General features: G+C 37.3%; 1 long non-coding RNA gene across 1 annotated transcript in view; it reads left to right on the forward strand.

Moving 5' to 3' along the window:
• The window catches only part of LOC126956462 (uncharacterized), a 43,672-nt gene that overhangs the window by 2,302 nt on the left and 13,512 nt on the right, over positions 1 to 27,858 (forward strand). Inside the window, exon 2 of the long non-coding RNA XR_007726384.1 lies at positions 6,257 to 6,313. This is a non-coding gene — a long non-coding RNA (uncharacterized LOC126956462). The remainder of the gene's footprint in view (positions 1 to 6,256; positions 6,314 to 27,858) is intronic.

The raw sequence follows: 27,858 nt of genomic DNA on the forward strand, positions 1-27,858 counted from the left end.
TGATCGTTATAATAGAGGAGTAAACAAAGAACATGGAAGAGTTGTGAATTTTGTCTGCAAAGCATGATGGTAGGACTTGAGTTGGTCCTTGAAAGTAGAGATGAATCCTCTTCATAGCATTCAGAGAAACCTGTCTTATTCTCCAAGTAGAAGACTGCACATCCTCTAATTATTTTTTCTTCTTCAGCATGAGTAGCATGAGTAAATTGTAGCATTTTTACTATGATGATTACTTCTTTTGCTATGAAGAAATTCTTCAGTTTAATTAGGTTCCTTTTATTTATTTTTGTTTTTGTTACATTTTCTTTTGAGGTCTTAGTCATAAATTCTTTGCCTAGGCCAACATGCAGAGAGTTTTTCCTAGGTTTTCTTCTAGCATTTTTATGGTTTAGGTATTAGATTTAAGTCTTTAATTCATCTTAAGTTCAGTTTTGTGTATGGTGAGAGATGGGGATCCAATTTCATTCTTCCACATGTGGCTAGTCAGTTTTCCCAGCACCGTTTATTAAACAAGATGTCCTTTCCCCAATTTATGTTTTCGTATGCCTGTGGATCAGTTGTCAGTAAGTATTTGGCTTTATTTCTGGGTTTTCTATTCTCTTCCATTGGGCTATCCATCTGCTTTTATACAAATATCGTGCTGTTTTGATACTATAGCCTTGTATTATAATTTGAAGTCAGGTAATGTGATGCCTCTAGATTTGTTCTTTTTGGTTAGAATTGCCTTGGCTATTTGGGTTCTTTTTTGACTCCATGTGAATTTTAGGATTTTTTTCCTAATTCTGTGGAAAATGATGTTGGTATTTTGATAAGGAATTGCACTGAATATGTAGATTGCTTTGGGACATACGTACATTTTCATGATACTGATTCTTCTAAACCATGAGTATGGGATGGATTTTTATTTGTTTGTGTCATCTATTTCTTTCAGCAGTGTTTTGAGTTATCCTTGTAGAGATATTTTACCTCCTTGATTAAGTATATTCTAAGGTGATTTTTTCTTTCTTTTTGTTTTGTAAAAGGAATTGAGTTCTTGATTTGATTCTCAACTTGTGATTTACCAAGATTTAGACTGTTATTGTTTTCAGTTGCTTGTTATTGGAAATATATAGTGTTCAGCTGTTACTATGATAAAATATATATTCAACATCCTTTTTATAGAGCAGGATTCATATCTGAAATAAAAAAAAAGAGGAGAAACAGTATGAGGCTTCTAGCTCAGAAACTTGAATTGCCTTTAGATTCTGCTTCAAACTAGTTTTATTACTGTGGGAAAATCAACCCTGTTGATATGGTTTGGCTGTGGTCCCACTAAAATCTCATTTTAAATTGTAGCTCCCATAATTTCCATATGTTGTGACAGGCACCCAGTGAGAGGTAATTGAATCATAGGGGTGGGTCTTTCCTGTGTTGTTCTCATGATAGTGAATAAGTCTCATGAGATCTGATGGTTTTATAAAGGGAAGTTCCCCTTCACATCCTCTCTTGCTTGCCACCATGTAAGATGTGACTTTGCTCCTCCTTCTCCTTCTGCCATGATTGTCAGGCCTCCCCAGCCATGTGGAACTGTGAGTCAATCAAACCTCTTTTTTTTTCATAAATTATCCAGTCTCAGGTATGTCTTTATTCGCAGTGTGAGAACAGACTAATATACCAGTCCCTGGATCGATACATGAAAAAGGAGGAGATAAGGTTAGTTGGCCTAAGGATCATTTCTTCTGCCAAGCAACTTTGTTTTCACTTTCTTTGTACCACTAAAAACATTTGCAATGCTGTTTCTAATTTTAAAGCAGCAAAATTATAAATAAAACTTTAAAATATTGGAACCTTGCTATGCATGGTTTGAATACATCTCTCAAAGTTTATGTGTTGGAAATTTAGTCCCCAGTGCAACAGTGTTGTGAGATGGGACCTTTAAGAGGTGATTAGCAGGGTCATCAGGTCTCTGATCTCATGAATGGATTAATGTGGTTACCAAGGGAGTGGGTTCCTAAGAAAAGGATGAGTTCATTCCCCTTTTCCCAACCCCTCCCATCTTTCTTGGATGTGTGTGTTCTTTTGATCTTTTATTTCCTGCCATGGGATGATACAGCAGGAATGCTCACCAGATTCTGGTACTTTGGTATTAAACTTGACGTCTAGAATAAGAAGTAGTATATATTGTTTATAAATTACCCAGTCTGTGGCATTCTATTAAGCATCACAAAATGGACTAAAACAAATCTTCTGTGAATAAGGAATTTCTTACACCTTTCCCCATATAAACCCAGGATGAGGATTTCCTTTTCCCTTGCAATTGATGTAGGGACAGGAGGTTAGAGAATTTTCTAAGGACTGAATGCACAGCAGCCATTGCTGTGGACAATAAGGTAAGGCAGGATAATACATCTCAAAGCTTAATACAATGACCAGGCTTCAGTTAATGTTTTTTGATTAAAAATCCCCCAGAGATATAAGCTATAAATTGCTAATATGAAATGTGTAAAGAAAAGCTACTTTTCTGTATGTCATCAAGGTCATGCTTGATGACACTTTAAAATTGAGAGAATGGTTTGAAAATTATCCCTTTAGGAATTTAGAAAGAGCTTAAGAATATAATCTTGGCCGGGCATAGTGACTCATCCCTGTAATTCGAGCACTTTGGGAAGCCTTGGCAGGAGGATCACTTGAACCCAGGAATTTGAAACCAGCCTGGGTAACATGGTGAAACCTCATCTCGACAAAAAATAATCAAAAAAGAAAATAGCCCACCCACTGTGGTAGTGCATGCCTGTCATCCCACCTACTCAGGAGGTTGAGACCAAGTGCAGGGTGGGGTGGGCGGTGGGGGGTGGGGAGATCACTTGAGTCCAGGAGAGAAGGTGCAGTGAGCTGTGATTGCATCACTGCACTTCAGCCTGGGAGACAGAGTGAGACCCTGTCTTAAAAGAAAAAAAAAAAATTAATCCCTCTAGAATTTGCAGACGATTTAAAAAAATGATTTCACTCTCAAGTGATAGAAAATTAAATTCCTTGTAGATAAGTAATTTACTAGTATGGTATTTCTCAGAGCCTCTTTTATTAGGCATGTCTAGCTTTGCTACTGACAGTAGCTGAGAAAAGAACTCAGCCTATCTTTATAATTTGGGGTAGTGAGAGAAACAACAGAGCCCTTTACCTCTGAAGATGTTACCTAGTGACTTGGCCTCATGGTAACTGGGGCTTTCTGCTTTTTGGAGCTCATTATACCTTGGCCAGAACTTTTAGGACTAGATTTTAACTGTCAGTTCCTGAACCTGTAGGTTGTGTTAGTGAGAAATTAGACATTTTTTTTTTTTTTAACTGAACAACTCACTTTTTGTGGCAGCTAAATAATTCAAAGCAGGATACTTTGATTATCTCAGCTTCTCATAATGAATGACTTGGATATCATAATTGCCCAAGTAAATAATCTTAGATGAAAAAGTTGTTAGTATTATATTTTTAAGGATTAAAGTACAAATTCATTGCCTCTGAATGATTCTCTTACATTTTGATTTTTTTCCCCCTTTTTAAAGAAGAAATAAACATTTTCCTGTTGTCTTTTGTTTACCTTTATGGGATTAAAAATATGCTTTTGATTCATTCTTTTTGTAGTTTCAATGGCCTCTAGATGTGCCATAAAAATGTGAAAATTCTCATGTTACAGTTAGAGACTTTTAGAATCCTAGAAACGGTCAGTAAGTTTTATAAAAATAATTTGTTGGTGAAACTATTAAAAAACATTTAAATCAAAAAGTGAAAGTAAAATATTAGATACAGTTTCAAGTAGTAAATTTTCTGGTACCAATAGCATTCAAATGTGATAGGAATATTTGCTGGAAAAGAAGCAAATAAAAAAATAAAGTGGATCTAGGATTGAAAAACAAAACATAACTTTCATTGTTGGCCCTAGTATTCATATATGTAACTCTTCATCTGCGTCTGTAGTGCACAGAAATGAGTACAGAAGCTTAGAAAGATAAACCTGGCACTCATTTTCATAGTTTGTACTTACTAAAAGAGGAAGTAGATATATATCCGTTAATATTACAGATTTTTTACCAGTAAGGTTATTTAATCCACCTGAGTTTTAGTTACATTGTCTGTAAGATTGTTTGTTGTATAGATTAAGTGAATAATGCAAGGAAAATATGTTGTACTGAGGTAGCATTATTTATAATCTGTCATTTTTGCTGTTGCTGCTTTTGTTGACATAATTACACCAAAACAGCCTAATGAGACCACATCATTCCTGCAACCTTTCTGCTCATTGAGGTGTTAATATCATGATTTCTGGTTTTAAGAAAATGCTTGTAAGCTTTGTAAAATGTTGGAACCAAGCAATCTTAATATAGGGCTAATTTTAAGAGAAAGTGCTATGTATGTAATGTGTAGTTTTTCTTCTAGCTGATTTTTTAAGTTCTTTTTATCACTTATTTTAAGCAATTTGGCTATATTGCAGCTCAGCATACTTTTCTTCATGTTTCTTTGTTTGGAGTTCACTAAGTTGCTTGAATATATTAATTTATAATTTTTATCAAATTTGGAAATATTTTAGCCAGTACGTTTCCAATTTTATTTTTATCTCTTCTTCTTTCTTCTGCTTCACTTCATCAGGGATTCCAATGATACATATGTTAGGGCACTTGACGTTGACTTATAACTTGCTGATGCTCTGTTAATTTTTCATCTCTTTTTTATCTTTTTGTTTTTATTTGGGATATTTTCTATTGCTTTGTCTCCAATATTTCTTTCAGCATTGTCTAACCTGATGTACCGCCTGGTGTACTTTTTGTTTTTCTGTCCTGAGATGGAGCCTCATTCTGTCGCCCAGGCTGGAGTGCGGTGGTGCCATCTCAGCTCACTGCAGCCTACGCCTCCTGGGTTCAAGCGATTCTCCTGCCTCAGCCTCCCGAGTAGTTGGGATTACAGCTGCCCACCACCATGCCTGACTAATTTTTATATTTTTAGTAGAGGCAGGGTTTCACCATGTTGGCCAGACTGTTCTCAAACTCCTGACATCAAGTGATCCACCTGTCTCGGCCTCCCAAAGTACCGGGATTACAGGTGTAAGCCATTGTGCCTGGCCTGTATTTTTTATTTCACACAATTGTTTTCAATTCTAGAAGTTTTATTTGGATCCCTTTTTATATATACCTTTTGTGTCTCTATCTAATTGGATCAATTTTTCCTCTAGCTTCTTTAGCATCTGTAATAGTTATAAGACTGTTTTAATGTTCTTATCTATTAATTCTGTCATCTGTGTCATTTCTTAATATGTTTCTATTTGTTTTTTTATTATAATTGATTGTATTTTCTGCTTTTTTGAATGCTTGCCCTCCATTAGATAGCGGATATTGTGAATTTTATTTTGTTGGGTGTTAGATACTCTTGAGCTTTGTTCTGTGATTCACTTGTTATTTGGAAACAATTTGATCCTTTCAAAGCTTGCTTGTAAGTTTTATAAAATGTAGGGACCAGACAATCTTAATATAAGGCTAATTTGGTGTATTCTTTTGAGTATATCTGATGTCCCATTACAAAGCTTTCCACTCTGACTGGTTGAAAATATGGGTTAAGCCGGGCACGATGGCTCAAGCCTGTAATCCCAGCACTTTGGGAGGCCGAGGCGGGTGGATCACAAGGTCAGGAGTTTGAGACCAGCCTGGCCAATATGGTGAAACCCTGTCTCTACTAAAAATAAAAAAAAAAAATTAGCCGGGAGTGGTGGTGGATGCCTGTAGTCCCAGCTACTCGGGAGGCTAAGGCAGGAGAATCACTTGAACACGGGAGGCGGAGGTTATAGTGAGCCGAGATCAGGCCACTGCATTCCAGCCTGGGAGACAGAGTGAGACTCCGTCTCAGGAAAAAAAAAAAAAAAAAAAGAAAATATGGGTTATTCCTAAACCTGTGTGAACTTTGGAGATTATTGATTCTTTTCTTTCTGCAAGACTTATTTCCCAGCTTCAGTTCTCCTCATATGCATATCCTAGTAGGTACTCAACTGAAGACTAGAGAGGAATACTCTGGAGATTGTCAGAGTTCTCTCTGTATGCACCTCTCTGCTGTCCAGTATTCTTCCACTTAAACTGTATCTACTTTGCCATTCCTTGACTCCCAGCTCCATCTCTCCAACTCAAGGATACCTCCAGGCTCCTTCTGGTTTCTCTTTCCTGTGCTGAGGCTTAGAAACTTTCTCCAGAAGGTAAGCTTGAGCAATCATTGTGGCTAACCTCATATTTTCTCCCTCTCTCAGAGATCAATGTCCTGCATCAATGGTGTCCAGTATCTGAAAACTGATATTTCTTAGACTGTGAGTACCTGGGTTGGTTTTTTGTTTGTTTGTTTGTTTTTGTTTTTGTTTTTGTTTTCCAGTTGTTTCAGTGGAAGAGTAAATTCAGTTCCTGTTACTTCATCTTTGTCAGCATCGGAAGTCTGCCAAGATTCTTACATATATTTATGCTGTTCAAGTCTTCTGAACTTCTGCCACCTATTTTGCTCCCAGGAATAGTAGTGTAAAAGTTAGGACTATGTTACCCTTCCCCTCCCACCAAAACCCCAAATAATGAACCCCCAAACAAAAAACAGACCCAGAAAGCGCTCTTAACAGTTGCTTAAATCTATAATGTTTTTGTTTACTTGTATAAAGCTCATCTGGAGACAGGTAGCCAGGTCTAAAACAGCTCTTCAGCAATGTGTTATGGATCTGTACTCTTTCTTTTTTGCTATCTTTAGCATGTTATTTGACCTTTAGTTACAAAATGACTGCTACATATCCAGAGCTCATGTTTACATTCCAGGCAGGAAGAAGGTAAAATACAAAACTTTCTTCATGTGAGAGTTTACATTTTCAATTTGGAAAGAGAAGACATCCACAGTGAATTTCATTCACATATTATTAGTAAGAACTTGGTCACATAGCCACTCTTCACTACAGTGTAGGTTGGGAAACCAATTATTTTAACAGTTTCAATGCTTCTCAATAGAGGAAGGTAAAGAAGAAAAGGGCTTTGAGTATCTTTCAAATAGAGTGTCTATGGTATCTATTAGAATAATAATTCTTTCATGTTCCCAACGTTTAAGGATATGCAAGATTGCCACAAGCCTAAATCTGGAACTATGACTAAAGATCTGTGGGAGCCAGAAATAGCCACTTATTTCCTATATTTGATAACATTTTTCTTATTAGTCAGTCTTCCATATGTAAATCATGAACAGTGAATGAGAGTAGAGGCAGGATGATAAAATTAGGTTATAAGCGATAAATTCAAATAGAGACTATACTTTATATCATTGTCCTAATTTGTTAGTTTTACACCATGTTGAATTATCATTTTATTTAATTCAGAAGCTCTCAAAAGTATTCATTTTTTCAACTCTCATTTAAGCTTTTGGGCCTCTTGATCAAAGATGTACAGATGCATATATGCACGCATACCTGCGAGTATGTGCATGCATACACACACAATAAATTAGATGCTGTTTTGATAATAAAATTTTTGGTAACACATTTTCTTTGTTTAAAATATCCTAGTGTAATGATATACAAGGAGAACCACACATAGGCTAGCTGATGTTTATATGTTTATATGTTTTAGTGTGAGAAGCAAGATATCAAAGGATAGGCTCTAAGCATAATTATTAATAATAATCTTTAATGTGCTGTTTCCAGGCTGGGGTTAGTTAGCTGCAAGACTTTTGTTTTTCTGGTTGAGGAATATAAGTGTGAGGTGAGAGCTGACTTACTTGGGAAAATATAGGAGTTTGGAAAAAATGTGGTGAAATAAGAAAGTTTGATTGTTGCTGGTTGAAGACTTTGGGAGACAAATGTCTAACTGAGATTGGACTTTATTTGTAAAATATGAAAATTATCAGACATATATAAAATGGAGATAATTGCATAATGAATAATTGTATATGTTTAAATCCTAGTTTTAATAATTATCAAGTTATTGCTCATCATGTTTTATTTCTATCCCCATTTCTTTCATTCACATATTATTTTGAAGCAAATACCAGATATTATATAATCTTATTCCTAAATATTGTAGATTTTCTTTTCCTAAAAGGTAAGGGTTCAAAAGAGTATGCCAAGAAAAAATAAGACCTAGTCAGAGCTCAATTTTCTCATAGTACTGTTATATTTAGAGTTTGTTTAAATAAGATCCAGTTATGACTCATCTATTGCAATTAGTTGATATGAATCTTAAATCTCTTTTAATATATAGATTTTAATTGGGACTTTACTAATTTGATTTCTATGTAAAGAGTGAAAACATTTCTCCCTCATCTTCAAATTAAATAATCAATACAATCTAAATAATTTAGTTGTGCTATTTGAAACATATTAGTTTCTGATGCAATGAAATAGTCATAGTATAAGAAAAAAAGCAGTATCAAGGAAAAGACAAAAGTAAGCTTAAAGACATCAATACTGTACAATTCAGCTATAAACACTTACTTATAAAGACAAATTTATACACTCTAAGAAGGAATTCCTTAAAAAGCATGCATGGATGTGCGTATGTCTGTATACCTTATTTGCATTATAAATTGGCAAAGTATCTTATTCTAAAGTTATGGTATTTAGACAGATTTGTGGTTATAAAGTTGGCACTTAAATATTTATCTTGTCTGTCAAGAAATATCACTTAAAAATTTATTAAATAAGTACTATGGGCCGGGCGCGGTGACTCCCGCCTGTAATCCCAGCACTTTGGGAGGCCAAGGCGGGCGGATCACAAGATCAGGAGATCGAGACCATCCTGTTAACATGGTGAAACCCTGTCTCTACTAAAAAATACAAAAAATTAGCTGGGTGTGGAGGCGGGCGCCTGTCGTCCTAGCTAACTGGGAGGCTGAGGCAGGAGAATGGCGTGAACCTGGGAGGCAGAGCTTGCAGTGAGCCGAGACCTCACCACTGCACTCTAGCCTGGGTGACAGAGCAAGACTCTGTCTCAAAAAAAAAATAGTAATAATAATAAAATAAATAAATAAAATAAAATAAATAAGTACTATGCACTTTTAAATTTATACAGTTTTATTTAGGTATTGAATTAGCATTCTCACAGGGGCCATTTTGTTTCAATTTGTGCTGACTTCATTGTTGGATATAACTTTCTCCACTGTGGGAACATCATCAGGCTAATTACTAGGAAATCTCTCTCTCTCTTTTTTTTTTTTTTTTGGTATATGGAGTAATATACATGGATGAAAGGACCTTAAAATTGGCGGATTTTTCGGTCTAAAATTAGATGCTCATACAAGAGAACCTCTTTCCTACTCTAGACTCCCTTCTCCTTCTGCTAATCCCCATCCTGTTCTTAGCAGATGGAGACTGGGCTTATGCTAAAAAACTTTCAGGGACAAAGACGTCGCTACTTGTACACAGGAAGACTATTCCATTTTGACGCAACTCAAATTACTAGAAAGTTCAACCTTGTGAGACAATTTCTTTAATTATGAATATCCTATCTTTGGCCATAGTTCTGTTCTTTGTAGTAGGAAAAATTTATATTCTCTCTTCCATATAGTGGTACTTAAAATATTTAAAAAGATTTTCAGAAATCCTCTACACCTCAAAGATTTTTTATTTTCTAGGAAAAAAAGTTTCTAAATGGTCTCCTAATAGTTCCTTTAGTAATTTGATTTCCAAGTCTCTTACAATCTTTCTCACTTTCTTTGAATGATGAATAGTGTTTAGAAGCCCTTCTATGTTATCAATAACTGATCAGAATATTTCATACTGATATGAACATGAAATTTTTCTTAGTTTAGCCTAAGATGTAAGGTTTTAAAATTTCTTTGCAGTTCAGTTACATTGTGTTTCTATTCTTAAATTAACTCATAGATTTTTTTTTTTTTTTGAGACGGAGTCTCGCTGTGTCTCCCAGGCTGGAGTGCAGTGGCCTGATCTGGGCTCACTGCAAGCTCCGCCTCCCGGGTTCACGCCATTCTCCCGCCTCAGCCTCCCAAGTAGCTGAGACTACAGGCGCCCGCCACCACGCCTGGCTAGTTTTTTGTATTTTTAGTAGAGACGGGGTTTCACCATGTTAGCCAGGATACTCTCGATCTCCTGACCTCGTGATCCACCCGCCTCGGCCTCCCAAAGTGCTGGGATTACAGGCTTGAGCCACCGCGCCCGGCCAACTCATAGATTTTTTTTACTTGAACTACCAAAATATAAGAACCTCCTTATATTTGAGAGAGATTTTAAATCCAATTAAAATCAACCCCATCAAAAAGTGGGTGAAGGATATGAACAGACACTTCTCAAAAGAAGATATTTATGCAGCCAACAAACATGAAAAAAAGTTCATCATCACTGGTCATTAGAAAAATGCAAATCAAAACCACAATGAGATGCCGTCTCATGCCAGTCAGAATGGCGATCATTAAAAAGTCAGGAAACAATAGATGTTGGAGAGGATGTGGAGAAACAGGAATGCTTTTACACTATTGGTAAGAGTGTAAATTAGTTCAACCATTGTGGAAGACAGTGTGGCGATTTCTCAAGGATCTAGAACCAGAAATACCATTTAACTCAGCAATCCCATTACTGGGTATATACCCAAAGGATTATAAATCATTCTACTATAAAGACACATGCACACATATGTTTATTGTGGCATTATTTACAATAGCAAAAACTTGGAACCAACCCAAATGTCCATAAATGATAGACTGGATAAAGAAAATGTGGCACATATACACCATGGAATACTATGCAGCCATAAAAATGCATGAGTTCTTGTCCTTTGCAGGGACATGGATGAAGCCGGAAACCATCATTCCCAGCCAACTTACACAAGAACAGAAAACCAAACACTGCATGTTCTCATTCATAAGTGGGAGCTGAACAATGAGAACACATGGACACAGGAAGGGGAACATCACACACAGGGGCCTGTCAAGGGGTGTGTGGCTTGGGAGGGATAGCATTAGGAGACATACCTAATGTAGATGACGGGTTGATGGGTGCAGCAAACCACCATGACATGTGTATACCTATGTAACAAACCTGCACATTCTCCACATGTACCCCAGAACTTAAGGTATAATAATAATAAAAAAAATGTAGCCTAGTGATGTCAGCAAGATGGCAGAATAGGATTGTTTGTGCTCATCATTTTGCAGAAACATCAATTTGAAAAACTCATTGTGTAAAAATACCTTCATAAGAGCTAAGGAATTTAGGTGAGAGATTATAGCACCTGGGTATAATACAGAATTAAGAAAAAAGAATCATTGAAGAGATTAGGAAGGACAGTTTCAAATTATACATGTCACACTTTCCCTCGGCCTAGCCAGCACGGCACAGAGAAAGATATACTCTGCTTCTGAGTAGGAAAGTGAAGTGAGCACCAGACTTTGTTGTGGACCTGACTACCAGGCCTGTCCCAGTGAAACTGAGTGCCAGTCTTGTGCTTAAGGCTTCAGGTTTTAGGTTGGCACTTGTAAATTGAGTTCCAGGCCTTCTCTAATGCTAGACCAGCCCCAGTGGCCTCAGGCTTCAGGCCACACCTACAGACTCAGACTCCAGACTGGGTCTCACAGACCCAGACATATCATTATCCCCTGCAGACTTAGGCACCGGGCCTGCCTGCCTGAAGGCTACAACAACAAGCCTACTCATGATCTCTGGGCTGACTGATGAAGGGCTTTGCTGGCCAAAGCCAATCTGTAAAGACTGGAATAAGTACCAACTTCTTCAAATGTGCGGACACCAATGCATGGCCACAGGGATCACAAATAATCAGGGAAACATTGTATCACCAAAGGAATAAAATGAAGCTCCAGTAACCTTAAAAATGGAAATGTGTAAACTACCTGATAAAGAATTCAAAATCGGCTGGGTGTGGTGGCTCACGCCTGTAATCCCAGCACTTTTGGAGGCCGAGGTGGGTGGATCACGAGGTCAAGCCCATACTGGATAACATGGTGAAACCCCGTATCTACTAAAAATACAAAAGAAAAAATTAGCCAGGCATGGTGGCAGGTACCTGTAATCCCAGCAACTTGGGAGGCTGAGGCAGGAGAATGGCATAAGTAAACCCGGGATGTGGAGCTTGCAGTGAGCCTAGATCGAGCCACTGCACTCCAGCCTGGGCGACTCTGTCTCAAAAAAACAAAAAACCAAAAAACCCCAAGAATTCAAAATAATCATTTTAGTGAATTATAAGAGAACACGGATAAGTGACTAAATAAAATCAGAAAAGCAAAAACACAAATAAAATGAGAAGTACAATAAAGAGATGTAAATCGTAAAAAAAAAAGCAGAAATTTTAGAGCCAAAGAATATAATGCGTGAAATGAAAAATTTCATAGAGAGCTTCAACAGCAGCCTTGATAAAGTATAAGAATTTGTGAGCTCAAAGACAGTCCATTTGAAATTACTCAGAGAAATAAAAAGAAAAAATTGAAAAGAATAAGGAAAGCCTGTGATGGAATACCAGCAAATGAACAAATACACGTATTATGGGTGTTGCGAAGAAGCAGAGAAAGAGAAAGAAGGCAGAAGCTATTTAAATAAAGCTCCGCAAATCTAAAGAAGAAAATGATCGTTCAGACCCAGAAGCCCAAGAAATCCCAAATAGGAGTTAAGTTACATGTGATTTAACTCCAAATGAAACTTTGACTCCATTAACATGGCTAGGCACTTGCTCACTACTCTCATCTATCTTGCCTAATTTTGCTTCTTTTAACTTTTCTTTCATGAGTAATTCTCATTCATGGATCGGTTGGAAGCCACTTAAGATTGAATCACCCAGCTTTATCCCTTTTATGTGTTATCAGTGACCCCCCCTGCAACACTGACCTACTGTTCTTTTTCTAAGTCCTTCCTTCAAGCACTGTCCTCAAAGTCCTGTGGTCTTTCATGCCTGCGTGCTTCACTGCCTTCTAAGTTTTGAACACCCCTAGATAATTCTTAGAGTCTCTTGCTTCTGTTTTGTATTTGTCCTTGAATATGAAGTACTCAAAAAAGAGAGGAAAGGTCCCACCAAGACAAGAATTTAAATGTTGTTCCCCCTTTATGCCAACTCTTTCTTTTGCACACCTAATAAAAACTTCACACAATAAGCTTCCATGGAAAGTATTTATTGAACATACACTATATCCCAGACACTGTCTCTTAGTGCATTTTATTATTTTGATGTTTATTCCTTCAATAAACCTAAAAGGTGAGCATTACTATTTATCTTTCATAAAGGAGGAAATCAAGACTCACAGAGGATGTGATAAGAGGGACGTGGGAAGAAAGCTGATTAACCTTTACAGCCAGACTTAATCCTTATTGTCTAGATTTGAGTTGAGTGATTAAGTAGATGAAGTTTCTCTGTAACACTGCCTCCACATTTCCCTTTTGAGACAAATCCTAATTTCATCCTGCTTGTGTCCTACCCTAGCACATAATTAGTTCAGTTAAACTAGACTTCTTTATTCAGTCCAGCTTTCCTCATGTTGTCCCATTTTCTAAGGTATCTAATATTCCATATGGCAAGACCAAAATGAAATAATCTGATACATTTCTCTCTGTATCTACCCAAGGTAAAGGGGGTCAGTCAATCTTAACTATGTTTTACTACTGTGAAGACCAAAATTCCCAGAGACCTGGCAAACTGTACAAGTTCTCTTGACTTCAGCGATAATCCCCCTTCCTACTATCCTTATTGAGGCCAGCAGGTGCTCATTGTGTGTTAGAACATGGAATTCTTGGTTGTTTAAGTCATGCGATTTTGCTGAACACTGAGGAGGAGAGCAGGAGCCAGACACTTGTGTGGGTTTAAAGGCAGAGATGAGAATTGAGTGAATATCATCCTGGAGCCCATGGGTGTCATGGTAGAGGCAACAGTACAGAAAGGGGCAACTATTACAGGAGGCAGGGGCTACCGAGTGGGATTTTGTAAGAGTAGTAGTCATAAGATACTGATAATAACATAGAAAAATATTAGTGTGTACAATGAAAAACCCTAAAAACAGAAACCATGGTTCTCTAAAAAGTCCTTGATAACATATAATCTAGAGCTGCTACTTCATTTTGCACCTTACTCTCCTTTAAAGGAAAACCTGTTTCTTTTTTTAGACCCAGAATCTTGGCACAGCAATGGCAATTTCCCAGCATACTCCTTCATTTCTGCTGAGCAGTAATTGTTGGCAGTGCTTTTAATGAAGTCCATTATCATTTTGGCAGTTCAATAAGACTTCCAGGAGAGAAACAGAGAGCATCATTTGGAACAAACACATCCTTGAGCTGTTTTCTATTATTCATACAGGCTACTCAGCTTTTTTTTTTTTTTTTTTTTTTTTTTTTTTTTTTTTTTTTTTTTTTTTTACGAAAACTAGATTAGAGTAAAAATTAATTGCTATATTAATGCATCACTCTTTTTTTTTAAATACATCACTCTTAACAGGTGTAACTCTGTGGTGTCTGGAAGCTAACAAGCTAACTTTCTGAGTGGCATGTTTTTTGGGAATCCCTTAGGTCTCCCCTCAATGCAAAAGATACACAAAGAGAGCTAGAGTCAATGCTGGAGTGCAAAAGGAGAAACTTTTTGTGGTCTCTAAGGGCTCATTTATCTTCATATCCCCATTGTCTACATACTGCCAGGCACTCTGAATCAGCTTTAATTGCACTTACTTCCATTTGTAATCATGTTTCTATTTTGTGATTATGTGGATGATATCATGAAGGCAATGATCACGTGCATTTTGCTATGTATTCATATGCCCTCTGCCTAACAAAATGACTTGCCCATGGCTGTCCTTCAATAAATAGATGACCACTAACCATGTAGTGAATAAATACAGTTCATCTGCCTGAGTATCATTTGTAAAAGTCATACGCTTTTTATTTCAAAATGAAGTTTACCCAATATTGATCCTGTGGTAGCAAGAAAAATCCTCTGACCATTTCAGGCAGACTAAAATTATGGTCCTATTTTAAATATATTTCTTAAAACCTCTTTCCTCAATATTTATTTAGTGGAAGTAAGGGAGAAAAGTGATTCGTATTAAAGAAATGTACATACAGATCTACTTATGAATTAACATGCACTGACCAAAGCAGAACGAATGTTTAAAAAGTTGTCAAAATGTTTATCTGAATGTTACACAGAGACTAACTGTCTCTTAAATATATATTCTCTCCTTCAATAGTAGTTGAAAAGCTTTAGCTGGGTAGCAACATTTTCATAAAAACTACATTTCCCAGCCTTCCTTGCCATCAAGGAGCCATGTGACAATGCTCTGGCCTTTAGGATGTGAACAGAGGTGCTGTGTACAACTTCAAGGTCATGCCTGTTTAAGTAAAGGAGGCCGACCTCTGCTTCCTTCCACCTCCTTGTGGACTGGAATGTGGATATTGTAGTAAGTCATTTTGACTTGAGAATAATGGTGTCATTTAGGATGGCAGAAAAGTACTGTAGAAGACCTCAGACACTGATGAGTCTGTGTACCAGCCAGGACAGTGAAACAAACCTCTAGAGAGAGAAATAAACTTCTTTATGCATGACATTTTTAGTTATCCAGGATTAGTACTGCAGCCAACTTTGAATTGTCAGCTTGTTGCTAAATGAGATAGCTCCTATTTGTTTCAGAATACTCAATAGAGGTAAGCCAGTGATGAGGAGGAGGCTTATCAAATTTCCGTTCAAGGGTCCTATTTACTTTTGTAGGGTTTATGTATGTAATAGTGTGTGGAAACTCAAGTTAGTTTACTCTAGTGATGACTCAGCATCGTTTTGAGATTGATCTGCCCATAATCTGATTCTGCAAAATAGGTTTTTTTATCTTTCAAAAGAATAGATTTGATGTAAAGTGGCAGTTCTTAGGTAAAACATTAGGTTTTTTTTTTTTTTTCCTATAATGGACAGAATGTTTGATATTGCAAAGACGAGAAACAAGGAAATTAAATAGAAGTACACTCACTATGAATGCCTATCATGTAGGACAGTTCTCCAGGTGTCCTTAGACCAACCCATGTCTCCCCACTTTCTTGCTTGTAGTTCTCAAAAATAACTGCAGAATGTGCTGAAGATGTAAGATCCTGAGATAAAGAGAAGCTGGCCAGAGTAGCCTAGGCTCTGTTCCAATCTCCCACTGGAAACATGATATCCTTCAATGATTTAGCCCAGAGAGCTGCACAACCTTGGTGTATAAAACCCAGGGCAGGCTGTTTTTTGGGGTCAGTTATCTGTGGTACAACTGGGGCATGTGCAGTTGAGAATCCATCTGCTGTGGGCAGCTTTTCTGAGCCTTGCGGAAATCCTAGGCTTCTGTTTTCTCTTGCAGTCTATCTGTAAGTAATAAAGCTGCTTTATGTAACTTGTTACATGTGAGTGTATTCTGTCTCATCAGCCTCAGTCAAGCTGGTAAGCAGTGCACAGTGAACCTGTTTCACACTTCAAAAAACTCCCGGTAATGGAGGTTGAGACCTAGAGGCTGTGAGTGAAACTTGGTTACCAGAATGTTTTGTGCTTTAACTTTTCTCTTAAAATGTAGGGCCAATTTTAAAAGTCAGATTCTAGACACAAAAATGTTGTGTACAATACAACCCTGGAAATCTCAACGGCACACAACACATATTTGACTTTTTTGCTCATGTGTCTTCAGGTCAGCTAGGGTGACTCTGCTTGTAGGTCAGGGTTCAGGTCTGCTTCATGTGTCTCTCATTTTGTGATCAGATACTACTGGTGGCACATTTAAAACTCTGGCTAGACTTGGAGTACAATGTACAGTCAATGCCTTTCTAAGTGGGGCAGGGTATTGCATTCTGCCCCAAGAAAGTGGGTATGTAATTTTATTACAGGAATAGAACGAATTCAAAACACTAATGAAATCTACCATAGCAATATTTTAAGATGAATATTTTCACTAAAGTTGGGAAATTTTACATAAAAATGTGAATTTTTTAATCTTCTTAAAAATTGGAAGATTTGTCAACTCTGATCTTATATTCTCCTGTTGACAAAAACTAGGTGGACCCAAGTGCAGTTTTCTCCCTTCTGATGGGATATGCTCTTTTGTTTCGTTAGAACCCCCACCACCCTTGATTGCCATTCGCCAGCTCTATTTAATCATCATTTTCATCTTGGCTTCCGGAAGCAATTCAGCTTGTGACCTACTGTATAGCAGATGGGTTAGAATGCACAAAAATACCTCAAAACTCTACTGCAAAACATTAAGAGGCTATAAAAAGGGGCAGATAAATTGCCATGGAAAACTGTGTGAAACTGTGTGACAGAGATTATTTTTGGCTAGTGGCAAGTCATTAGGATAGAAAGGGAGGCTAGCTGATAGCAATATTTATTAAAGAGAGAAAATTGGAGCTAAGTCTCCAAGTATGGGTAAAAGTTTGATATATAGCCACAAAGACCTATTCTTTTTATTTTTATTTTTATTTTTTTATTTTTTATTTTTTTTCCTTTTTTTTTTATTATACTTTAAGTTCTAGGGTACATGTGCATAACGTGCAGGTTTGTTACATATGTATTCTTGTGCCATGTTGCTGTGCTGCACCCATCAACTCGTCAGCACCCATCCATTCGTCATTTACATCAGGTATAACTCCCAATGCAATCCCTCCCCCCTCCCCCCTCCCCGTGATAGGCCCTGGTGTGCGATGTTCCCCTTCCCGAGTCCAAGTGATCTCATTGTTCAGTTCCCACCTATGAGTGAGAACATGCGGTGTTTGGTTTTCTGTTCTTGCGATAGTTTGCTGAGAATGATGGTTTCCAGCTGCATCCATGTCCCTACAAAGGACACAAACTCATCCTTTTTGATGGCTGCATAGTATTCCATGGTGTATATGTGCCACATTTTCTTAATCCAATCTGTCACTGATGGACATTTGGGTTGATTCCAAGTCTTTGCTATTGTGAATAGTGCCACAATAAACATACGTGTGCATGTGCACAAAGACCTATTCTAAGAGGTGGACTGCAGCCACTAAAGAATATATGAAATAGAAGCATACCCTGAGTGTTAGTAAAAGGGCAATAATAAGAAAAACTAGCAAGATTAAAAAACATTATAAACTTTAAGTGGGACTTTTTATTTCATAGTTGTTTAATTGTGTATCATGGCTGTGTCATTTCAATATTTCAAAGACTCTTAGGGAACACTTCTAGGATTATTTCTTTGAAAAATTTCCCTAAACTGTGTATAGAAACAATATTCAATCTTTTGTAAGTTGTGCAACCTGTAGGATTAAAAAGAAAAGAAAAACATGCATCACAACCTAATTCCTTATGCCTATGGTATAGAGTATAAGGAGGTATACTCATTAGCTATTGCCACAAAATTGTTGATAACAAATCATCTCAAAACTCAGTGGCTTGAAACAATAGCATTTATTTTCACAGATCTGTAGGTTGACCAAAGTGACTGAACTGGGGATGGTGTGGCTGGATGGTTCTGGTGGTCATGGCTACATTTACTCATGTGCCTGCAACTCACTGGGCTCACCTGGTGCAAGCTGGGTGGATTTGATTCATGTGTTTTTCATCCTGTCTCTGGACCAGTGAGTCTTTCTCACGGTGCTGGTGCTCATTTGCATGATTGAACTTTCCCTGTTGCACAAGTCCAGTCTTGCAAATGCTCTTCAAGCCACTGCTTACATAATGCCTATTAATATCCCATTGGCCAAAGTAAGTTACATGTTGGAACTAGAATTGAGATATAAGGGGTACCTCTTTCCACAGTGATAGGGCCATATGAAGTTTCATGACAAAAGGCATCTTAATAGGAAGCAGTGAGAGTTGGGAGCATTAATGCAACCTACCACTAAGGCCAGATCACATGCTTATTCAACATATGAACTGTAGTACACAAAGCTGAAAAGATCAGTGGTTTTATAACTAACAGACCTCGATTCACATCTTGGCTCTGCTATTTATATGATCAGTTTTGTCATCTGTAAAATGAGGATTGTAGTAATATCTACTTTTTATGATTGCATGAAGGATTTAGAACCTAGCATGCACTTAACGAATGGCAGGTCTCTCCCTCTGCAAACATTTTTTCGTTCAATTACCTTTTCATCTTTCTTTATGGGGTTGTTCTTTATTTATCAGACTCATTTAATAATCTTTATCTTTAAATGAATCATCACCTAACATTGTTTGGTGACATGAATCAAATACCTAGGACACTTTAAATTCTACCAGAGAGGTAGGGATGAACATATTCTAAGGCTGTCATGCCGCCCTAGGAAATTAGTTCCTTCAATTATCTTTCACAACATGTTTATTGAAACTCTCCTGGAACAAACATTTTTGTCAGAACACGAGTCTAAACTGAGTTAAGATAGATTTGTGATTTCTGATGGAAGTCATATAACTCTAAAAGTAAACATGAACTGCAGACAAACCATAGCATTCTCTAAAGCTGCAGCAGATTGAAGTCTAAAGTAACAGAGAGATGCTGCACCCTGGGAGTGCATAAGGGGATGTGTTTAAAACTAAATTGACATTATAAAACTGGATGGAAACAGATTTGTTGTCAAGGGATGCATCAAATTCCCCCCAAACAAAAAAAAATCAGGAATATTTTTATTGCAGAAGAATATAGGCTTTGGTTATGAAAGGATGCCAATTTGTGTAGATGAGGCAGAATGGAAGGATGAGACCAAATGAATTTTCCGCTTAAAGTGAAACAAATAATTCTGGGAATAAATATACCCTCTATTGGGTTCATTAGGACTATTAAACATATTTTTCTTTCATAGAGCACCTCAATTTTTATTTATTTTCTACAAGTTGAATGGGAGTGATAAAATAACTCTTATGTCAGAGATAAAAATAAACCATGACATTTTGTCTAGACTCATCAGCAACTGGAGTGCATTTACGAGCATGGAATAGAGGTCACCCAGCTTTGAGGATATTATGGGTATAATCTGGATAAAGTCAATACTAGCTCCTAGTGGCTGTTTCTGCAATGTCAAAGTTAAAGTGAAAGATGAGAATAAACCTCTAATTACACTCATTTGAAAAGGGTTACTATTAACTAATGTGGATATACAATATTAAATCAAATTGAAGGCTATGGAATAGGGAAAATGCACGTGGATGTAGAAGATTCATTTTAGTCTTTGCTGTATGAATTCTTAATTGATTGTTTTTGAGCAAGTTACCAATGGAAATATCTGTCATACCACTTCTACAGAATTGTTTTGACTGTCAAATGAAAGAAATAATATCTAACAAGACAGTTTTCTTAAGTGTTAAATTCCAGTACATATTTATTTTAGTTGTTGTGAAAATTCTTATAGTGGAGTGCTCTTACATTTTCAGGAGCTTTTGGACTTGGAGGTTCCTTTGCTTTACAGAGTGTCTTTCAAGTCAAATGCCACGTTTTAAAAGTATTGTTGAGATTAGGCAGCATATATCAAGTGCTTTAGCAGTATTATCCTTTTGTGACCCAGTTGCAATTTCACAAACAATGAAACAAGGATAGCAATAACAGTGATATTTATAAAATGAAAATATATTTAAGACCTTAATTGTGCAATAATAAGAACATAATTGAATAAATTATGGCATATTCATAACACAGGCATTGTGATAATTTAAAAAATGAATTACATGGACATAGTATACCTGTATGGTACAGGTGCAACTTATCATATGGGATTCTGACCATTATGCTGGAGTAGACATCTGGAACTGTCTGGCAGTGTCAGAAATATTCCTCTAGTTGATGAAATGTAAGGAAGTCCAGTAGTGGAGCTGACGCAAGTTTCCTAGGGGCAAATGAGCAAACTTGGGGCGACAATCATTTCTGACCACGGTGGAAATATTTTAATATTTTCGGAACTAAAAGGGTTGTACTGTGCTTTCCAGCTGAGTATCAGCCCATTCGTGAACTTAAAAGGATAGAATACAAGACTGCATTTATAGTATTATCCCATTAAATTGTATTTACGGATAGGAAAAATACTGAAGATAATATTCCTATATTTTCTTCTTTATTTTTGCCCATATTTTCAATAATGAGAATTTTTGTGACACTTAGTTTATTTCTAGTTTTTCTTTTTTTTAAAAAATTATACTTAAAGTTCTAGGGTACATGTGCACAATGTGCAGGTTTGTTACATATGTATACATGTGCCATGTTGGTGTGCAGCACCCATTAACTTGTCATTTACATTAGGTATATCTCCTAATGCTATCCCTCCCCACCCCCCATCCCCACAATATGCCCCAGTGTGTGATGTTCCCCTTCCTGTGTCCAAGTGATCTCATTGTTGAATTCCCACCTATGAGTAAGAACAAGCAGTGTTTAGTTTTCTGTTCTTGCGATCGTTTGCTGAGAATGAGCACAAACTCATCCTTTTTTATGGCTGCATAGTATTTCATGGTGTATATGTGCCACATTTTCTTAATCCAGTCTGTCATTGATGGACATTTGGGTTGGTTCCAAGTCTTTGCTATTGTGAATAATGCCACAATAAACATAAGTGTGCATGTGTCTTTATAGGAGCATGATTTATAATCCTTTGGGTATAATCCCAAAGGATTATAATGGGATGGCTGGGTCAAATGGTATTTCTAGTTCTAGATCCTTGAGGAATCACCACACTGTTTTCCACAATGGTTGAACTAGTTTACAGTCCCACCAACAGTATAAAAGTGTTCCTATTTCTCGTCATCCTCTCCAGCACCTGTTGTTTCCTGACTTTTTAATGATTGCCATTCTAACTGGTGTGAGATGATATCTCATTGTGGTTTTGATTTGCATTTCTCTGATGGCCGGTGGTGATGAGCATTTTTTTCATGTGTCTGTTGGCTGTATGAATGTCTTCTTTTGAGAACTGTCTGTTCATATCCTTTGCCCACTTTTTGATGGGGTTGTTTGTTTTTTTCTTGTAAATTTGTTTGAATTCTTTGTAGGTTCTGGATATTAGCCCTTTGTCAGATGGGTAGATTGCAAAAATGTTCTCCCATTCTGTGGGTTGTCTGTTCACTCTGATGGTAGTTTCTTTCACTGTGCAGAAGCTCTTCAGTTTAATGAGATCCCATTTGTCAATTTTGGCTTTCGTTGCCATTGCTTTTGGTGTTTTAGACATGAAGTCCTTGCCCATGCCTATGTCCTGAATGGTATTACCTAGGTTTTCTTCTAGGGTTTTTATGGTTTTAGGTCTAACATTTAAGTCTCTAATCCATCTTGAATTAGTTTTCATATAAGGAGTAAGGAAAGGATCCAGTTTCAGCTTTCTACTTATGGCTAGCCAATTTTCCCAGCACCATTGATTAAATAGGGAATCCTCTAGTAGAATTCGGCTGTGAATCTGTCTGATGCTGGACTTTTTTTGGTTGGTAGGCTATTAATTATGGCCTCAATTTCAGAGCCTGCTGTGAGTCTATTCAGGGATTCAACTTCTTCCTGGTTTAGTCCTGGGAGAGTGTATGTGTCCAGCAATTTATCCATTTCTTCTAGGTTTTCTAGTTTATTTGCATAGAGATATTTATAGTATTCTCTGATGGTAGTTTGTATTTCTGTGGGGTTGGTGGTGATATCCCCTTTATCATTTTTTATTGCATCTATTTGATTCTTCTCTCTTTTCTTCTTTATTAGTCTTGCTAGTGGTCTATCAGTTTTGTTGATCTTTTCAAAAAACCAACTCCTGGATTCATTGATTTTTTGGAGGATTTTTTTGTGTCTCTATCTCCTTCAGTTCTGCTCTGATCTTAGTTATTTCTTGCCTTCTGCTAGCTTTTGAATGTGTTTACTCTTGCTTTGCTAGTTCTTTTAATTGTGATGTTAGGGTGTCAATTTTAGATCTTTCCTGCTTTCTCTTGTGGACATGTAGTGCTATAAATTTCCCTCTACACATTGCTTTAAATATGTCCCAGAGATTCTGGTATGTTGTATCTTTGTTCTCATTGGTTTCAAAGAACATCTTTATTTCTGCCTTCATTTCGTTACATACCCAGTGGTCATTCAGGAGCAGGTTGTTCAGTTTCCGTGTAGTTGAGTGGTTTTGATTGAGTTTCTTAGTCCTGAGTTCTAGTTTGATTGCACTGTGGTCTGAGAGACAGTTTGTTATAATTTCTGTTCTTTTACATTTGCTGAGGAGTGCTTTACTTCCATGTGGTCAATTTTGGAATAAGTGTGATGTGGTGCTGAAAAGAATGTATATTCTGTTGATTTGGGGTGGAGAGTTCTATAGATGTCTATTAGGTCTGCTTGGTGCAGAGTCGAGTTCAATTCCAGGTTATCCTTGTTAACTTTCTGTCTCGTTGATCTGTCTATTGTTGACAGTGAGGTGTTGAAGTCTCCCATTATTATTGTGTGGGAGTCTAAGTCTCTTTGTAAGTCTCTAAAGACTTACTCTATGAATCTAGGTGCTCCTGTATTGGGTGCATATGTATTTATGAATAGTTAGCTCTTCTTGTTGAATTGATCCCTTTACCATTATGTAATGGCCTTCTATGTCTCTTTTGATCTTTGATGGTTTAAAGTCTGTTTTGTCAGAGACTAGGATTGCAACCCCGCCTTTTATTGTTTTCCATTTGCTTGGTAGTTCTTCCTCCATCCCTTTATTTTGAGCCTATGTGTGTCTCTGCATGTGAGATGGGTCTCCTGAATACAGCCAACTGATGGGTCTTGACTCTTTATCCAATTTGCCAGTCTGTGTCTTTTAATTGGACAATTTAGTCCATTTACATTTAAGGTTAATATTGTTATGTGTGAACTTGATCCTGCCATTATGGTATTAGCTGGTTATTTTGCTCATTAGTTGATGCCATTTCTTCCTAGCATTGATGGTCTTTACATTTTGGCATGTTTTTGCAATGGCTGGTACCGGTTGTTCCTTTCCATGTTTAGTGCTTTCTTCAGGATCTCTTGTAGGGCAGGCCTAGTGGTGACAAAATCTCTCAGCATTTGCTTGTCTGTAAAAGATTTTATTTCTCCTTCACTTATGAAACTTAGTTTGACTGGATATGAAATTCTGGGTTGAAAATTCTTTTCTTTAAGAATGTTGAATATTGGCCCCCACTCTCTTCTGGCTTGTAGAGTTTCTGCCGAGAGATCTGCTGTTAGTCTGATGGGCTTCCCTTTGTGGGTAACCCGACCTTTCTCTCTGGCTGCCCTTAAGATTTTTTCCTTCATTTCAACTTTGGTGAACCTGACAATTATGTGTCTTGGAGTTGTTCTTCTTGAGGAGTATCTTTGTGGTGTTCTCTGTATTTCTTGAATTTGAATGTTGGCCTGCCTTACTAGGTTGGGGAAGTTCTCTTGGATAATATCCTGCAGAGTGTTTTCCAACTTGGTTCCATTCTTCCTGTCACTTTCAGGCACACCAATCAGACGTAGATTTGGTCTTTTCACATAGTCCCTTATTTCTTGGAGGCTTTATTCATTTCTTTTTACTCTTTTTTCTCTAAACTTCTCTTCTCGCTTCCTTTCTTTCATTTGATCCTCAATCACTGATACTCTTTCTTCCAGTTGATCGAGTCAGTTACTGAAGCTTGTGCATTTGTCACGTAGTTCTCGTGTCATGGTTTTCATCTCTATCAGTTCGTTTATGGACTTCTTTGCATTGGCTATTCTAGTTATCCATTCTTCCATTGTTTTTTCAAGGTTTTTAGTTTCTTTGCACTGGGTCCGTAGTGCCTCCTTTAGCTCTGAGAAGTTTGATTGACTGAAGCCTTCTGTCAACTCGTCAAAGTCATTCTCCGTCCAGCTTTGTTCCGTTGCTGGCGATGAACTGTGTTCCTTTGGAGGGGGAGATGCGCTCTGATTTTCTGAATTTCCAACTTTTCTGCGCTGCTTTTCCCCATCTTTATGGTTTTATCTGCCTTTGGTCTTTGATGATGGTGACATACTGATGAGGTTTTGGTGTGTGTGTCCTTTGTGTTTGTTAGTTTTCGTTCTAACAGTCAGGACCCTCAGCTGCAGGTCTGTTGGAGTTTGCTTGAGGTCCTTGTCAGGCCCTGTTTGCCTGGGGTATCAGCAGCAGAGGCTGCAGAAGATAGAATATTGCTGAATAGCAAGTGTTACTGTCTGATTCTTGCTCTGGAAGCTTCGTCTCGGAGATGTACCCAGCCGTGTGAGGTGTGAGGTGTCAGTCTTCACCTAGTGGGGGATGTCTCCCAGTTAGGCTACTCAGGGGTCAGGGACCCACTTGAGCAGGCAGTCTGTCTGTTCTCAGATCTCATCCTCCATGCTAGGAGAACCACTGCTCTCTTCAAAGCTGTCAGATGGGACATTTACATCTGCAGAGGTTTCTGTTGCTTTTTGTTTAGCTATATCCTGTCCCCAGAGGTGGAGTCTACAGAGGAAGGTAGGCCTCCTTGAGCTGTGGTGGGCACCACCCAGTTCAAGCTTCCCGGAGGCTTTGTTTACCTACTTAAGCCTCAGCAATGGTGGGCGCCCCACCCCAGCCTTGCTGCCACCTTGCAGTTAGATCTCAGACTGCTGTGCTAGCAATGAGGGAGGCTCCGTAGGTGTGGGACCCTCCGGGCCAGGCGTAGGATATAATCTCCTGGTGTGCTGTTTGCTAAGACACTTGGTAAAGCACAGTATTAGCATGGGAGTTACCCGATTTTCCAGGTGTTGTGTGTCTCAGTTTCCCTTGACTAGGAGAAGGAATTCCCTTCCCCCTTGCATTTCCCAGGTGAGGTGATGCCTCGCCCTGCTTCAGGTCTCGCTGGTTGGGCTCCATCCATTGACCAGCACTGACTATCTGACACGCCCCAGAGAGATGAACCCAGTACCTTGGTTGAAAATGCAGAAATCACTCATCTTATGTGTCACTTATGCTGGGAGCTGAAGGCTGGAGCTGTTCTTATTCGGCCATCTTGGGCCCCAAGTTTTATTTTTTGTTCTCTAATTTTTCACTATTACAACCTAGAAATTATATGGACTTTTTCTCATGTCTGCAGGCAAGATGTACAGGAATTTCTCCAGGTTATACCCTTATAATTGGAATTGCTAAGTTGTAGAGTACATGGATGCTTAACTATATAGTATAATACTACAGTATGTTCCAAAGTGTTTATGATAATTACACTCCATCAGCAGTACATAAATGGACCCAGTAGTAGCTTACCCCTTGTGCTTGGTATTGTCAGATTTTATTTTTCCTAATAATATGGGCGTATATTTAGTTTTCATTGTAATTTGATTTGGATTTTCTTGGATATTTTTTGATTTTTTTTTCTATATTATGAAGGTCTGTATTAGTCCATTCTCATACTTCTGTAACTATACTACCCGAGACTGGGTAATTTATAAACAAAGGATTTTAATTTACTCACAATTCCATATGACTGTGGATGCCTCAGGAAAATTACAATCATGGCAAAAGGTGAAGGGGAAGCAGGCACTTTCTTCACAAGGAGAAGTACATGAAGGAGGAACTTGCCAAACGCTTTTAAAACCAGATCTCAGATCTCATGAGAACTCACTATCATGAGAACGGCATGGGGGAACCTCCCCCATGATCTAATCATCTTCCACCAGGTTCCTTCCTCAACAACTGGGGACTATCATACAATTCAAGATGAGATTTGGGTAGGGACACAAAGCCAAACCATATTAAGGACCTATTCATTTCTCTTGATTATTTTCATATTTGATTGTTTGCTATTTCTTTATTTATTTGTAGGAATTCTTTAAACATCCTTGATGCTAGTTTATTGTCAGTTATTTGTTTGCAAATATATTTTGCTGGTTTATAGCTTGTTTGATAATTATTTGTTAGGTGTCTTACTGAACAAAATTTTCAAATTGAATTAATCGATTTTGCTTCATGGTCAGCACTCTGTGTATCTTGTGTAATCCTCCCTTACCTCAAGATCAAAAAGATATTCACCTTATGTTTTCTGAGGGTTTTAAAGTTTTGTTTTTAACATCTATGTTCTTAATCCATCTATAGTTGATTGTTGAATATGATTGAGGTAGAAATCAAATTTCATTTTTTTCCATATGAATGACCAATTTTCCAGCAGCATTAATTAAATAGGCTCCTCCTTTCCCAACAACCTGCCACTTGACTTTTACCATTTATTAAAGTTCCACATGAAGGTGGATCTTCTCCGAGGCTCTCTGTTCTGTTGTATCTGTTTATTGGCATTTCTCGGCATCTATGTAATACCATCTTAATTATTACAGTTCCATAAAAACAGCTTTATATCTAGTAGAGCAGCTAGTTCACTAGTCTTAGCTATTCTTAGCCCTTTGTTCTTCTATTTACTTTTTAGAATCTACTTATTAAGTTCCCTCTCATTTCCTCAACAAAACTTTTAGGAATTTTTATTCGAATTGCATTACATCTTTACATCAATTGGAGAACTGATATTTTTGTAATATTATCTTTCTATCCATTCATGAACATGGGATGGTATCTCCATTTACTTAGGTTTTTAGAAATGCCCTTCAGCAAAGTTATGTAATTTTCTATGTACCAGTCTTGCACATAGTTTTATTTATTCCTGAATACTTTATAGTTTTTGTTACAATTGTAAATTTAAAAAATTATGTTTTCTTGTTCCTTGTTGCTGTAATGTAGCAATTTTTATATTATATAAAGCTATCTTCCTATACTTCTATTATTTTAAATACTTTTTTAAGAGACTTTTTAGTGTTTTGTGTAGAAATAATATTAGCTTCAAATAATGACAGTTCTTGAATTTATACTGACTAGAACTTTCAGTACAATGTTAAAAGAAGTGGAGATAGCAGGCATTTCTCTCTTTATAGCAACTCTTTTAATGTTTCCTCACTTAAGATCATGCTTGTTGTAGGTTAAAAAAAATAGTTATCCTTCCATTTCTAGTTTTCTAAGAGCCAGATCTTTATCATGAATGGGTTTTGAATTTAATAAAGTATTGATCTCAATTTACTCAT

This window comes from Macaca thibetana, chromosome 6 (assembly GCF_024542745.1).
Source record: "Macaca thibetana thibetana isolate TM-01 chromosome 6, ASM2454274v1, whole genome shotgun sequence".
Taxonomy (NCBI): domain Eukaryota; kingdom Metazoa; phylum Chordata; class Mammalia; order Primates; family Cercopithecidae; genus Macaca; species Macaca thibetana.